The sequence below is a fragment of the Centruroides vittatus genome, unplaced genomic scaffold (assembly GCF_030686945.1).
Source record: "Centruroides vittatus isolate TY-2023 unplaced genomic scaffold, ASM3068694v2 scaffold_450, whole genome shotgun sequence".
NCBI classification, from domain to species: domain Eukaryota; kingdom Metazoa; phylum Arthropoda; class Arachnida; order Scorpiones; family Buthidae; genus Centruroides; species Centruroides vittatus.
This window is the reverse complement of record NW_027122709.1, coordinates 3,326,363-3,343,112: the sequence shown is the minus strand read 5'-3', so window position 1 is coordinate 3,343,112 and position 16,750 is coordinate 3,326,363. Positions and strand designations below refer to the sequence as shown.

General features: G+C 29.1%; 1 protein-coding gene across 8 annotated transcripts in view; it reads left to right on the top strand.

Annotated features, from left to right (window-relative positions):
* Window positions 1-16,750, top strand: part of gw (trinucleotide repeat containing adaptor protein gawky) — a 241,126-nt gene that overhangs the window by 204,742 nt on the left and 19,634 nt on the right. The gene's annotated exons all lie outside the window — the stretch shown is intronic.

Sequence of the window (16,750 nt, the reverse complement as noted above, 5' to 3'; positions counted from 1 at the left end):
AAGTCCTTATAAGGTAAATTTTCCAAAAAAATTTTTATTTATGTTAAATTTTATGAAAAATTGATATGTCAAGTCTCTTAAGCAAGAAAATAATGTTGATTTATATATATATTTTTAATATCTATATATACGTTAATGTCTTCATAATATTTGATGTACTAGCTTTTAGTTTATAAAAAAAAACTATTTGAAATTATTTGTTGAATTTGTTCTCTAGCAGAATAATAAAATTTTACTCATGCAAATTACAGGTGATGAGATTGTTTGATAGAAAAATAAGTAGATGCTGCTATATTTATTCTGAGAAATTTTTATAGGAAGTTATTTAGGAAAATTATAGTAACAGCCATTGGTTTTTATTTTTAAGTTGGTAAACTTCAGGAATCAATGATTTACATCATTCCTACTTTTGAATTTCACCAACCATTACAATATTTTTTCCTTAAGAAAATGAAAATTTACAATTCTGAATTTAGAATCATGAATTATTTGCAGTTATTTCATCTCAGATACTTTGCTTATAGAAAGAGGTCAAAAAATATTTATCAACATGTTACTGAGAGATATTAATGTTACCTTTTGTGTGCTTCTTAATGATTATAAACAATATGTAAAATGGCATTTCTTGGACACTCCAAACTCTTTTATAATTCATTAAACCTTTTATCATAGATGATGCAATAAATACAATAAAGCTTATATATATATATATATATATATATATATATATATATCAGATGATTATCATAAAATTTTTTTGATGGATATGTTTATATATACACACATACATGCTTTATTTTTTCTCTTCTCTCTTTCTCTCTCTCTCTCTATCTCTCCCCCTCCTCACACATACACACTAAATAACTTAAGACAGAGAAATATATGGCTTAGTAATTTGATGAAAAATTTAATAATAATTTTTTGTTTGTTTCACAAATACCATAAATATTATGGACAGTCATTGTGGGAACAATTATTGAGAAACAAAACTATGTGGAAACAATTTTTTTATTCTGAAAGCTGAATATTTTTAGCAAAAAAGGTAGTTTGTGATTCAAACATAAGGAAATCTGAGAGGATAATTATCAGAAAAGAATTGAAAATTTCTGAAATTTTGTATGTATTGTTCTAGAAAAAATAGAGGAATAACTTGTAAATATTTACAGGAAATCCTCATTAGTTTGAAATTCAAGGAATGAAATAATCAGGATTTCAAATTATTGAATTCTGAACTATTCGAGGTTTACATGTTTCTGTATGTCATGCCAAATGCCACATAACTGATGTAATTTATTAAGCAAACAGAATACAAATATATACAAAGAACACTGTTTTTATTAAACCACAATACAGTCAAACCTGTTTTTGTGCGGTCTTTTTCTGTGCGATTTTTTTTTGTGCGGTCTATGAAAATTTCAATCAAATTGGAACATAATTGACTCCTGTAAAATTTTTAAAAACTTTATTGGTTGTTTTCTATGACATCAGCAGGTTTTTTCATTTTTTATTCAGTAAAATTTTTTTCTCATATGTTTATTTCGGTCCCCTCTTATTTTAATAGCATAAAAACCATAAATATTATGTTATATTTGAACAGATGCGGTAAGTTAGCTCCCCTCCAGCTTTAGACTGCAGGTGTGAAATTTCATGCCTTGTTAAATGAAATAACACTTCCTGCAGCTATATTTATCAAATAAAATCATTATTTAACAATTATTTTTAATGTTAGATTCCTATTTAAGTGGAAATAATTAATTAATATAAAAATTAAAATTCTTAGAGGATTTTTTTCCCCATTAGGTGTTGCAGAAAAAGGCTCGAGGAGTTAAAACAGCAATTCCTAGTTATTTCGTACGGTTTAAAGTTATTTTCTACATGAGACTTTTTTTTATGCGGTTCCTATTCACCGCATAAAAAAAAAATATTTTTTCAATTGTGTTGCGAAAACTATTTTTTATAGCCACTCGTGAATTTTTGCGCGATTTTTTTTTTTTTTTTTTTTTTTTTTTTTTTTTTTTTTTTTTAATGCATTTTCTTTTATGCGGTCCCTATCCCCGCATAAAAGCAGGTTTGACTGTAATATAAATGTGAAGGTAAATAGCACATCTGAGAACCTTGTAAGTTGCCAGATAGTAAAGCAGAATTCCTCAAAATTTTGCCCAAATTATTTTTAAAGTGACCCAAAAAGTAGTAAGTTTCCCAAATGTAGTAGCTTAGAGACCTACAAATAACTCAATCTGCTACTTGTAACCCAATCTTGCAATCCCAAAAACCAACTGTGTTTTATGAGATAAGAGAGAAAAAGCTATTTTGTGGGTAAGGTAGCACCCAAAAATGTTTCACTGTAAAAGAAAAGTTGTATTAAACAGATTAGGGTTGTTCTTGGTGTATTGTTTTCTTATTGCATGAAAGCACTTCACTCTAAACAAATGAGTTAAAATAGGCACATCACAGTTTGGACAGAATTTTCAAGTTTCAAAGTGGCCATATTTTGAACTAACCGAATTCCTTAACATGTAAATCTCCCTATCCACGGCCGGGACAAAAGTACAGTTACAAACTAATGGGATTTCAAACTATCAGGGTTTGAATTAACGAGGATTTCTTGTATAAGGAAGTTCAATACAGAAAGTGTTATGCATCCATGTGTTGATTTAAAAATTGAACCATTACAAATATTATTTACTGCATATAGTGATAACTACAAAGGAGGAATTTTATAATTATAAAATTGTGGAATAATCAATCAAAACTACAAATTTTAAAATTTGAATATGTTTACCTGTTATACAGGATGTTAAGAAATTAGACCTACAAAATGAAATGGGTGGTAGAGGATACAAGCAATTTTGATCCTGAGAAATGGGATTCACCTCACTCCTTTACAAGATACAGCTTCAAATTTTTATTAGTAGTAGTAGTTCTGCAATGTGCAAATCCCATACAGAGAAGCCTGACAGTACTGTTAAACATTTAATGCCATGCATGTAGTGTTCTTAATTCATGCTATTCTAAATATTACTATGAAAATTCTGAATTGGATAATCTGCAGAGCATAAGTTTTGTACAATTTGATGATGAAAGAGGTGTAGCTATAATGCAACACAGTCCAGATATTAAAGTATTTTGCCAGACTGTCACTTTTTTATTGTTAATGGTAGTTAAAATTTGACATTCGGTTAAAAAGTGTGTTATCAATAAAGAAATAATGACTAACAGACATTCTTATGATTTTAGTTTTTTCTGCATTTTTGAGAAACCTCAGTTTACATTTTTGAAACTGCCACCATGAAACAAAGTATGTGATAATGATGGCAGACTTTCATTGTTACATACATGCTATTCAAGGCAGAAAAGAAACTTCATGTGCCTTATCTTGTAAAGGGGTAGCAAAGACTTCCAATTCATATGATTAAAATTATTTTTATATTTTTTTTCATTTTCTACCCATTTCATTTTGTCAGTCTAACACACTGAATAAAAGTTAAATTGTTAAGCTGGATTCACACTAGCACTTTATATACCTGGCTTTGATAGCCAAATGGTGATTACCATGATAACAAGAACGCCAAGGATAGTCAGATCTCGAAAAGCATTACACTTTTATTAATTAAACAGTCATTTATTTACAAGGATGGTATGAAGTTTTGTAAACTTCTATGAAATCAACCAATTGGGATAAAGCTTCAGTGACGTCACATTTTAAAATAGTTTCGATGGTAGGAATGAAACATTTACAGATGAGTTATGACTAATGCATTCTTATTTTCACGGTAGATATTTTGTTTGTACAATGTTTTATTTTTTATGAACATACAATTGCTGCTAATGTTACAAAGACATTAAAATGATAAGTTTCAAACATGGAAGTTAAGTTACAGTGGGTGGTGATTATCTACAAACCAAATAATTGTTTTTCTTGCACAAATATGATTATTAACCATTCCTTACTAATATACAGTACAACCATTTTTATATTTTTAAGCATAATTGAATTTGCAGCATAAATTCAAAGTGTTGCTTTTTTTAAAATGGTGTTGGAATGTATTTGCACATATAACTTCTTATTGGTTAGCCATTCAGAGACTGACACTTTGTATATGTTAATGGTTTTGTTCCTTTGCTGCCCCACTAGATAGAACCACCAACATTTTGAACTGTCAAAACCAGATCCAGCAGTTCTAATGTGAATCCAGTCTTAAACTAATGCATATCCATAATCAATGCAATTAAGGCCAATTTAACCTCTCTGGTTATGCAAATAGTCTACAGCAGATGGTGTTGAAAATTCCATACTTTTTTTATGGGAAAAATTCTTTTCCAAAAATTCTTGAAAAGGATTTTCCCATAGAAAAAGCATTAAATTTTTAACTCCATCTGCTGGAGATCATGTGCATAACCAAAAGGGTTACTATATATCTTCATCATATGTAGTCTGAAAATTTTCAGTAACTATTAAATTGTCAATCTTCTAGTTGCATTTTGTATAATGAGCAATGTATTACATTATCTTTCCTGATATTTTAGTTAGCGATGAAATTTTACCTTTCTTTTTACTTCAAATTAAAAAATTTAGAACAAGTATTTAAAGTCAACAAATTTCATAAAATTTTTAAAATATAAAATTAAACTATTCTATAGTAATTTGATAATTTTTAGATTTCATAAGTTGTTAAAAAAATTGAACGTTGATCAGAAAAGTATAAATAATGGGAAACTAATTCACTAATAGAAAAATTAAATGATTGGAATGTTTGGTGAATTATCATTACAAAATCAAACCTGTGACAGACTGTTTTGCTATTTACAGATATTTGAAGAGATAATTGCATTACAGTTGTGGTGTCACATTCTACATTTTTCTGATTTTGTTCGTATATCTAACGCTGTTACTTTTGTTTGTACGTCTAAAATAGCTTTTTTCTTTAAAATGTAATAACTTGAAATTAAATCAAACTTTAATATTTTATATATTGGTTTGCTAATCTTGAGTTAAATCTCTAGTATATTGATGTGGCATGAATCTTTGGCATGTTCATAAAAACAAAATGGGCACAAAAAGATTACACAAACTACATTTTGAAAATTGTTGTGTATTGTGCTCGTAAATGCCATGACACTATCCTTAATCTTAATTTCATTTCTATCAACTACAGAATTATTCTAAACTATAGCAAAAAAGGTCAGCTTAATTTGTTTATATTAATTTATTTTTAGGATTTCATACTTGTGAAAATTGCATAGTTTTTTCAAAATATATTGCTCACTGTTTAGTTATTATAATAATGTGTCTTAAATTGCAAGACACGTTATTTTGTATGAAGTTTTAAAATACTGTTGATAGAAATGTTTAAATGCTTAGAAACAAAAACTTTTAAAATCAACTTTATATAAACAGTGACAAATTCTAAAAATGTGGCTGCTATTATAGATTTATTTAAATTATAATTAAATATAAGAAAGATAAAACTAACAAATATAAATATTTGGTATAAAAACAAACTTAGTTACAATTCTACTTGCTATATCATCATATTAATTTTAGTATTTCAAAACATTTTTGTCAAACATTTATATTTTTGATGCTGTTTTGAATAATTTAATTTTTTTAAACTGAAAAAAGCATTAAAATTTGAAACTATTGTATTAGAAACGCATAACGATTTGATCAGACAGACATCTATAAAATATAATTGTAGAATAAATCAGTATCAATTACTGGAGATATGCTGTTTTCTAATTACAATTCTGTTTTAAACATTATGATTTGTAATTTATTAATACAGACATGATACAACTCCAAATTTCCAATGCTTCTCATTATGAATATGTACTTAATATTCTTAGTTTCATTTTTATATAGTGACTATAAACTTGGCGACTTTTTTCAAACTCTATTGATAATCTGTCTAGTAAGTCACTGTGCATAATTTCTCAAAACATGTGTCATGTGCCAAAAATCTGAAATATCTAAAAGCTCTTTTTTTTTTTCTTTTTAAATTACTACAGGTTACCCTACTTATGAACAGGTTAGATTCCTGAGATTCTGTTGTAGTCAAAAACTAACCTAGAAAGTACATTTGTACACACAATAACTATATATTGTTAGTGTTTGATCCTTCGATGCACTTAACAGAATACATTATGCTCATTTATCTGTAATAGCATAGAATACTTACTCCAACATTACCAATTTCAGTTGCAATGGAACATCAGAATTCATGAAAAACAAAAGATGATTATACACAATAGAAATAAACCTATGTTGACTATTTATTAAAAATATATTACTTATTTCTGGCTAAAGGCTGACTTCAACACCACCCCACACACCAAGCAAGAGAACTTCATAATCCATGCAAAATTTAAATTTTAGATGTATGGTCAAGTTTTTCATAAACTGTAAAGTAGGGATGTTTCTGTATTTGAAAATTTTAACCTTTTCCTAATTTCACTCAATACATCAGTTGTTTTATTTATTGTGCAGGATTGATTATGATAGTCTTCTCTATATTTAAAATTTGATTCAAACCTGTTTGTATCTGTTAAAGTGTCACATGATAATGGCTGAACTAATTTCTACGAAACTTCCCAGAACTGTCCTGAATATATTTATGAAGGATATAAGTTAGTTTTAATTTCCAAAATTATTTGATTTTATAAGCTTTGGTAGAATTTTGCTATCCTTTGCAAGAGTTTATAGTTTACACCTGGTTCTCTTTCATGAACAGGAAGTTTCATCCAGAGGCAGTGAATGTTAGAACCATAAAATTTAATTATAGTAAGCTAATGTTGTAAACATTAATGAACAAAGTGGACAACAATGAAAGCTGGTCAATTCATTTGATCGATCAGCCTACTTTGGCAAAATTTCTTACTGTGTATGAAAATATGATCACCACCATTTTTACCTGTCACTATTAGTGAGTTACTATAACTTCTTTCAAATGCAAAACTGTTTTTGGTCAGATTATACTGCATTGAATTTTTAGTTTTTCTGAACTGAATTTTGAAGTTTCACTTGTTAGTTTTTCAAAAAATCTCTTACATGTAATGTGTATATTCTATATGTAATGTAATTTTTGAATTAATTTTACAGGTATGTAATAATTTCTATAATTATATTGTATGGAGAAAATCAGATTAGTTGTTTGTTCTTGTGGAGTGCACAAAAATGATATTATGTGGACATGTTAATTTGAATTTTCAAATGTAATGGTCAGTCACAAACCTTTTGGCAGATACCTCTATTATATTATAAAGGCAACATCAAAAAAATTCCATACAAATAAAAATAATTGAAACACTGCATAAATATTGGCTTTAAAAAATACACTCATGTGCAAAACTTAAGGCTAATGTGCATTTACATAGAAAAGATGTTGGGAAACAGTGGTAAGTGCGTGTAGTGTTCCCTAGTTTGAGCCCTTAATTGTGTGTCACACTTGATCCACGAACCTACTGCCTGGTGGCACTTTAAATACTCGTTGTAGTCAGATACATGCCGTGCGCAGTTTTAACACACCAATAGTTGTGTCCGTTGCATCACAGATTGAATACACACAGCAGTGTTGGTGGTTATACTGATAGCGCACATGTAGGAGAATGGCGCAGAGACACCATTTGGATGATTTTATGCGTGGATGAATCATTGGACAATGACTATAGAGCAGTCAGGCCCAAATGGAAGTGACACATGCATTGAGTGTCCCCCAAAGTGTCATCTCAAGGGTCTGGCAACGATTCCAGCAGGGTGAAAACATCACTTAGAGGTGTGGTGGAGGCCGTCTAAGGTGTACCACCGGCCAAGAGGACCATTACTTATGCCTAACAGCAATAGACACAACACTGCCTTGGATCTCGCTAGAGATCTTGTAGCTGCTACAGGGACCAACATTTCAAGGTTTACAGTGAACAGATGGTTAGCTGAGGAACACCTGTATGTCAGAAGACCAGCAAGATGTGTTCCATTAAACCAAGTGCAAAGAAGAGCTCGTTTGAATTGGTCTAGGGAACACCACACAGGACCCAGGAGCAATGGAGTCATGTCTTGTTAACAGATGAATCCAGGGTTAGTCTCATCAGGGATTCACAACATGCCTTCATTTGCAGAGAACCTGGGACACTGTTCCATCCAGAGAACATTACTGAACTGGACCAGTACAGAGGTGGAGGAGTCATGGTGTGGGGTGACATCATCCTGGGGTCTTGCACTCCCCTGCATGTCTTCCCATGGGGTTCGATCACAGGTGCAGTGTATCAGGATCCATCCTGGACCAATATGTTCGGCTCTTTCAAGGTGCAGTGGGCAGTGACTTCATTCTGATGGATGATAACGCTCGTTGCCATTGAGCAGGCATCTATGCTTGCCCGATGGCAACAAGCATTATCATCCACCTTGAAAGTACCTCGAAACAAAAGATATCAGATGATTTGATTGGCCCAGTCGCTCACCAGACTTGAACCTAATAGAGCATGCATGGGACATGCTTGGCAGGCGGGTTGCACGTCGTCAAATGGCTCCAAGGCCCATTCCCAAGCTCAGGGAAGCACTGGTCCAAGAATGGGAAGTCATACCCCAGCAACTTCTTGATAACCTCATTCTCAGCATGCATTCGCATTGTGGTGCATGTCTTGCAGTGCAGGACATGCACCACAGTGCACGCTATTAATGTCCCTGTGCCACACCTTGTTTCCTGGACTAACACATGGGTACATTTTCTGATTTTCACACCATTTTCAATTGTCGTCCATGTTGCCCATTCTGTACATTTTCTCACACTGCAGTTTGATACCATTTGCAATGCAACCTGCAATCCATATATGAGAAATTCTTCTTGTTTTTCCTGTCATAAATACCTTACACCACATTATCCTTAAGTTTTGCATGAGTGTACAACTGGATATGATTTGAAACAATAATTGTTTGTTGTATCTGAATGTTTTACAGTTTAAACTGGAAAAAACAAAACTTTAAATAAGTGTACTAGCCTTGACAAAACTTTCCATATATAGTTATATTGTATTTAATATTTAGTTTTATCACTTCAGCACTTCACATTTCTTTGGAGCATTATATTGATGTATTTTTTTAGTAATGATAGGAAGGATTTTGTTCCATTCCTGTCTCAAATATTTCTTTAAGGACTGTTGTTAATGGGTATCATTTCTAGAATCAGGGCTTATAATGCCAGATGTTTTTCTTAAGACTAAGATCAGACCTCTAGCGAGCCATGTGAGGAGTTTGACTGGCTTGGTCTGAAACCATTTGGGACATTCCAATTTTCAGTGCTGATCTCAATGTTCGTTAAAAGTCATTCCCTTTTTCAACATTGAAATGGCACTGTTGTCAACGCCGACTCAACACACTCAGCACTCAACAGATATGTTGACTGCTACTTTCCAATGAATTGTGGGTAATTGGTGAGACATTTGAGTGAAATCCATCTTGCTGAGAATGGAATTATGGGAACTAAGCACTTTGTACTCGAGTTAGAACGTTGACGACATCAAATTGTTGACTTCAACACTCAACACTCGCATTGAAAATTGGAATGTTCCGATTAATCATCAGCTTTACCATGTGGTGCTTGGCATTGTCTTGTTGAAACTATCATTAACAATTGCCAAACAATTTTCATTGTAATGGTCACAAATGCTTATCAAAAATTTCAATATCTTTGCATTATAATAGTGTTTTTATAAAATCATAAGCCTATAGATGGCTTATGTTTTTATAAAGACACCACCATAATGTTGATGAGATGTTGATACAGCCCTACATGTTGAAAGATTGTTTTTGAGTTGTGCAGGTGTAGCACTCATGTAGAAAAGATGAGAAACAATTCTATGACTTTAGGATCAATATTCCCAAAGAAAGTAAAAATGTAGTTTCATTGCTCTATAATGTACCCTTCTAGTTATATTTTCAGCTGATGAGCCTATTGCATTTGGCTGTTTGAGACATGTTAGAAATGGCATTTTCTTAGCTTTATAAAAGCCATACTTTAATCTTTCAACACATTTTTGCATTGTGCACAGATGGGTTTTATTCACATACATTTGCACAAAACAACATTCTACATAAGATTTTGAAGTGTTTGCTACCGAAATATCAATTTTTATATTCCATACTTCATAATATGTCATACTTTATGAATATGACATAGAATATGATGAGGTTCTAAAGTACAGTCCTGACATAGAATATGATTTGCACAGTCACATTATTTTTAATTAACTGATAGACAAACATATTATGTTAAATAACATTGGAAGGTGTTAGGAGTTTAATTTTAATTACTGTAAGGGTGTTCTATAGTATTTTTTAAAGCCACTATTTAAGCAGTGTTTTAATTATTGTTGCTTGTATAAAAGATTTTGATGTTGCCATTGTATAAGTAGCATTTGAATTTATGTATACCAAAAAAGCAAGTTATATGTTTCAGAAAAATAGATATATATTTTAATTTGTAGTTGGCAGTGTTTACATACCTGGAATAAGGCTGTCATATATATCATTTTTTTTTTTTTCGTTCTGATGGTCCATAGTACACAATATTACACCAAAAATAGTTTATTTTCTTCCTTACTTTAAGAAAACACTTCATTTATTTGTAGAAAATAATAGAAATGAAAAGATTACTATCTTGTATTCAGATGTGAAAGTTTGTAATTTTATTTCAGAACAAAGAATTAAAGAGGAGATTATCTAAACACTGATCTACTCAAATTCTTACACTACTTCGTCAATCGCTTAATTTCAGACGATTTTTAAATTAAATATTTTTTATCAATAAATCATTGTTTAATTTTAAGTTTCCATCAATAGCTAAATTGATAGATAAATGGTAATAAATACATCAAATATTGAATTATTATTTTTATTTCTTTATTTATTTTATTGTTTTGCATTGCTGGCAGAAAAATATTTTTCCATCTGTAGTAAAAGTTCTATATGAGAATTCTTTCAACACAAAAAGAAATCTTTTAGCATTATATTCAAATCAGAAGACAAAGTAAAACTGTCTGGGCTGTGTACTAAACAAGAAGTATAATAGCTACTATATTTAAATTTATTAAATATAAAAATTTTGAATAAACAGGTGCACAACAGCTGTTGAACTTTAAAAATTCAAATGAAAAGGAATGCTTAAACATACTCTGGTAACTTAACTTTTTAAATCTGTCCAACACAAACTGTTGGAATTATGGCTGTAATAAAGCAATATGTTGGCTGACTTAGTTACATAGATGTAAACTCAGTCTTTCATGTAGATCACACTCCAGATGTGTAATACTTTACTGCACTTATAAAACAACTATTACTTTCCTGTGTGCTGTGAATTTTATTTGATAGCATTGTAAATATATTTATATACAACTCTTTAGTTTTTTACTCTTTCAAATAAAGATATTCCTATTGACAAAATGATATTTTGGTTGCTCTCTGGTAACCATATATTCAGATCCACTCACTAACAGTAACTGTTAGTGACAAAATATGGAGAAGCTAGTTGATTGCCTGCCATGCATGATGGAATACATAAAATACTATTGCAATTTCAAATTTGTGAAGTCCACTTACCTGTTTCACTTTCTTCTCTGTATTCACTAAGTCTTTTATCATGCCTATTGTAGGTGTGGCCAGGCCTACAGTGGGGCAGGTAGGGAGGTTCACGGCCCAACGTAGCCAGGACAAACTAGTCTGGAAGCTTCCTAAGGTTTTTCAATCCATTTGGATTCATTTCTGTATCCCTAGAGTAGTAGTGGACAGCCAGCAGTTGAACAGATGGTGGCTATTTACCCATCTGCTTGTTCATTAGAGTTTGTCACACATTATGAAAGTATTGTTTATTTAAAATGATATAAAATAAGGTTTATATCTATGTTAAAGTACAAATTAAATAACTTTATGAATATAGATCTACATCACATAAGCAAGAAAACACTTTCCACAAACCATTGCTAAAATCCAAGTTGAAATAATATTTGCAAATAGAAATTTTGGTTGAAAATAATTAATATTCCTACTCCTATATTTTAACTCCCTAAGCACCATTATACAGTTAATGTTTGCCTAACTTTACAGAAAATGATATCAGAAACTTAAAAAAATTTATAAAGTATAAACAGTAGGAAAATTTAATTAATGATGATAAAATAATAAATAGTATAATGCAAATGTTTGGCTGAAACAGTTAAAAACTCAGTTTATAATGATTGCTTATAATAGGCAGATAGAAGCAGCACCATATGGTTAACATTGGCATAGCAAAGTGAATGACATTCAGAAATTATTTACGGAATATGTATATATAACTACTAAAATATGGAATGTTACAAAAATTAATATAATTCACTTCAGAAATTGAGAGGGATGTCAAATATAAAAGTGACTTTCCTAGATATCAGTACGAACATATGACATAAATTCAGAGTCTGTTATAAATATAGTAAATAGTTGGTTTTCTTATATTTGTATGTGTTTTTATACATATACATTAACTTAATATATTCATTTTTCCAAGTGAAGCTGGATACTTCAGCTAGTAGTACAAGATAAATGAGAAAGGTTTATGCTCCAAGAGTTCTTTCAATAAAATATGCTATTACCATATTTTTCATTTAAGTAAACACATTACTATTATAACATGAGAGGGTAAATAAATTAATGTAAACAATTCTAGAAAGAAAATAAAATACAATCATTTCTGCTTATTTAAAAATGATTTATTTGCATTTAATCATTGTCTAGATTTATATGGAAAAATTACATAGGAATTACAAAAATATTTCTAGATTGAATGTTGTAGACAGCTTTGAAATTCTTGTAAAATGAAGCATTAAAATTGTATTCTAATTGAATTTCATGATTTTCCATGTGCTGTTAAAAAATTTTCATTTAAAATCCAATGTCAAATTATTAAGTAATCAATACATATATTGTATATTTAATTAGGTACTTTGAAATTTGTTATAATTTCATTAACTATATGACTTCATATAGTTGTAAAATTTAATATATTAATTAATGAAGTCAAATTTTAGTAAGTTTGATTATTTGTAATAATCACTATTTCTATAAAGACTAAAAGTATAAACAATATAAGGCATTTATATAAACAATATGCATAAAAGATTTAGAAATATGATGATAGATTATAAATATGACCATTTATCATTGCATAAACATGTTCAGTATTTATTTTTTATTCTACATATTTACTAAAGAGCTGGTTTCAAGTTTATTGTATATTGATTCTTAATTAAAATCATTTTATTAGATACAGATATCTTCAAAATGATATTTTTTACATATTTAAAATTATCCTTAATATACTTAAAAAAACTATTAGTTTAATCTTTCTAAAGGTTATGATGAAAGTTTTTTTTTTAAATTTAGTGTCAGACAACTGAATAAGTAATTTACCAGATAGTAATAATGTTTTAGTTTCTTCAGCATAAATAATTTTACAAATATAAATCAGTCTTTCAGCAGTCATATATATTTAAAAGAAATAACAAACGCTTACTGGAACGGAAATAAAACGTACAACACCTTTAACATATCCAGTACATATTCATACTGGATATGTTAAAGGCGTTGTACATTTTATATTTAAAAGATCAAAATAATTTAAATGAAAAAAATTCATCTATCTGAATATATACTAATCTAATCAGTATTACTCTGGTAATATCTAGAATACTTATTTAAATCTAACAGTATAAATTATATGCATATTTTATTTATTATTTTCTTATTTGAAAAAATTACTTAATATAGAATCATAAAAATAATTATAAAACACAGTAAAAGCATATTTTGCCTATTGCAGCATTTTAAATTAGTGAATATGTGGTTAAAGGTGGTTTGTTTTCATTTATAGTGCATATGCGACTAACAGAAGTAAAAACATTACCATCATCACATGAAAGTAACTTTTATTTATCATCATTAAATTTAATTTATTATTTTGCCTGAGATTATTTAAATCAAATAACATATACAGATACTAATTATGTTTGTTATTCAAAATTTGATTTTGTTAGAAATTACTCTTTTCCTCCTCTTATTAGATTTGATCCATAAACTATTGTTACACTCTTAAATATAATTGCAAGTTAAAAATAATTTTTAAGGAGTTTTGCAATTCCAAAATAATTCTTAAGAATGTTATGTTAATAATTCTCAATGTATTTTAATTATAAAATCAATCCTCATCTAATCTGACAATTCATAATTCTGGAAAATCTGTTTCACTTAAAATTCTCAATATAACAAATACATAACTAAAAATTGTAGGATTTTTATTTGTCATCTTCAATTTTACTAAATAGTGATTGAGCTACATTATATTATTTTGCAAGACAGATTAAATCTATCTTTATTTGGTTGATTATCATCATAGTAAAGTCATAAAACAGCAAAATTTTTAAAATATATGAATGTAGTAATAGTTTATATAAAGCCATGTTGTTTCATATGCTTTAACGCAAGTCTTCGTAGGAAGAGGAAAGTTTTTATTAAATGAATTCAAAATATAACTTTCCATATGAAAAATCTCAGATTAAAAATTTTATACTAATTGACAAATATAAGCAAAGTAACAAATTTTTAGTAAAATTAAAAGTTAGTGAATAATTTTAATTGCATTGAGTGAAATTTTAACAATCGGATCAAGTCAGATACTTAATTTCAGCAGTTTCTAAATTATGAACTTCATCTATTATTAATTGTATAACAAAATTTGATGAATTTTAAATGATTATTTACTGAATCAAATGTGTTTAGTTAGTTAGTACTATAAATATATTATATCTGAGCAAAAAAAAGTGGATAAATCAAGTCATAAAAACCCAAAGTTAAAATCCAAGAACCTTAATAAACAAACATTGTGAAATATTAAAATGTTGTTAACTGCATATAATTAGATATTACAAATTTATTAGTCATTTTTGAGCCTTATAAGTTCAAAATTGAGACAGATAAATGCTCTATAATAAAAAAAATATATTAATAAATTTTTCATGCAATTTTAAGAAGCTAGCTAGATTTATTATGATTTTAAATGTTTAGAAACTTATTACACTTGATACCAAAGTTATCTGAAATAAATACATTAACAAAAATCCAAATAGTTTATTTATTGATATACAAACAAATATAATTTATTTTATATAACTATTATATTGAAATAGGTACTGATAGAAGTTTAATACAAGCAATTAAGATTAATGATTATGCTAAATAGGTCTTAATTTATCATCATTGCTGTTATGGGTCTAATAATAAATTAATTAGAAATATGAAGAGGAACTACATCAATCAACTAAGATCAATTTTTGCAACACTTAATACAAAATTGATATTCTGTATTATAAAAATCATATGATCTGTAGAAGGAAATATATACTTCTCTATAAAGTGCTCTGTATACAAGATGACAAGAAATAACATTGATAATTTTTGATTTGTTCTACAATAAACTACAGTAAAATACTACTTTGAGAGAGTGAAATATTACAGTTATCCACTTCCTTTTTTATATTTGTTTCCGTGACAACAATGTTTGTTTTTAAAGTCAATTCGAAACCAATTATCAATTGGGTTCAAAAAATTCAAAAGCAATATAAAGAGCTTGACCATGATCTTTCTGTAAGGGAGGAAAAGCAGTATTTGTCAGATTAAGTGAATCAAATGAAAAGTGTCTTAATGACAAAAATCATACATTACATCAGAATTAATAAGGAAATAGTTTGTCAAATAGTCAAAAAGAAAGGAGCTTGGATACAAAAGTAAAAAAAAAGATGAAGTACAGCTTCTTACAGAAGAAAACAAGCCTGTGAGGCTGCAGTGCACTCCTGGGAAAAATTATTTATGATGAAAAGCTGTCTAGTGGAGAATTCACACACTAGATAAAATGAGTCTGGTTGGCTGGAAAATGTGCCAGTGGCTAAACATCATCTGCTTTTTGTGAAAAAGAAAATGAGAATTAAGAAATTTATTTTTGGAAGAGCTTGGAGGCTTTTTTCTTCCTTACTCCAAAAGCATTGGGAATCATGAATGGACCTTTCAACAAGACTGTGCCTACCCACAAAGCTAGAGAAACTCAATAGTAGTGTAAAAATCATTTCCTACACTTCATCATATCTGCTGAATGGTTTCCTTGCTTACCAGATCTTAATCCTATGGATTTCAGTGTATGATCAATTTTGGGGACCACAAATTTTTGTGCTAACCCTTGCAAAAGTTTGGAATCACTGAAGAAATCTGTGATGATAGAATAGGACAAAATATCAGAACTGGAGCATATTACTGCAAATTTTGCAAAACATTTGCATTAATATGAGAGAATGCATCGCAGCAGAAGGAAATTCTTTTAATATGTCGTTGCCAAATGGTTATATGATTTAATATTATCATTTGTTTGCTTGTTTTTTTTTTCTAATATACAATGTTGAATTAAAATGCTTGTCAATCTGTATCTGTTCAAAAATTGTTCATCTACTACAGGCATAATATATATCAAATCCTTTTTTTTTTTTTTAATCAATTCAAATATTGGTTTTTACCAAATTAAAAACTTGCACCTTAGTGATTTTGCATGTGATGCATTTGTTTAACTTTCATTAATGTGTTTTGGATATACAGTGGATGTTCAATTAATTAAATTAATGAACAGTTCGGACTGCAAACAAATTGGACAACGAACACTTATGTGAAAGATTTTTATGTTCAGATAAC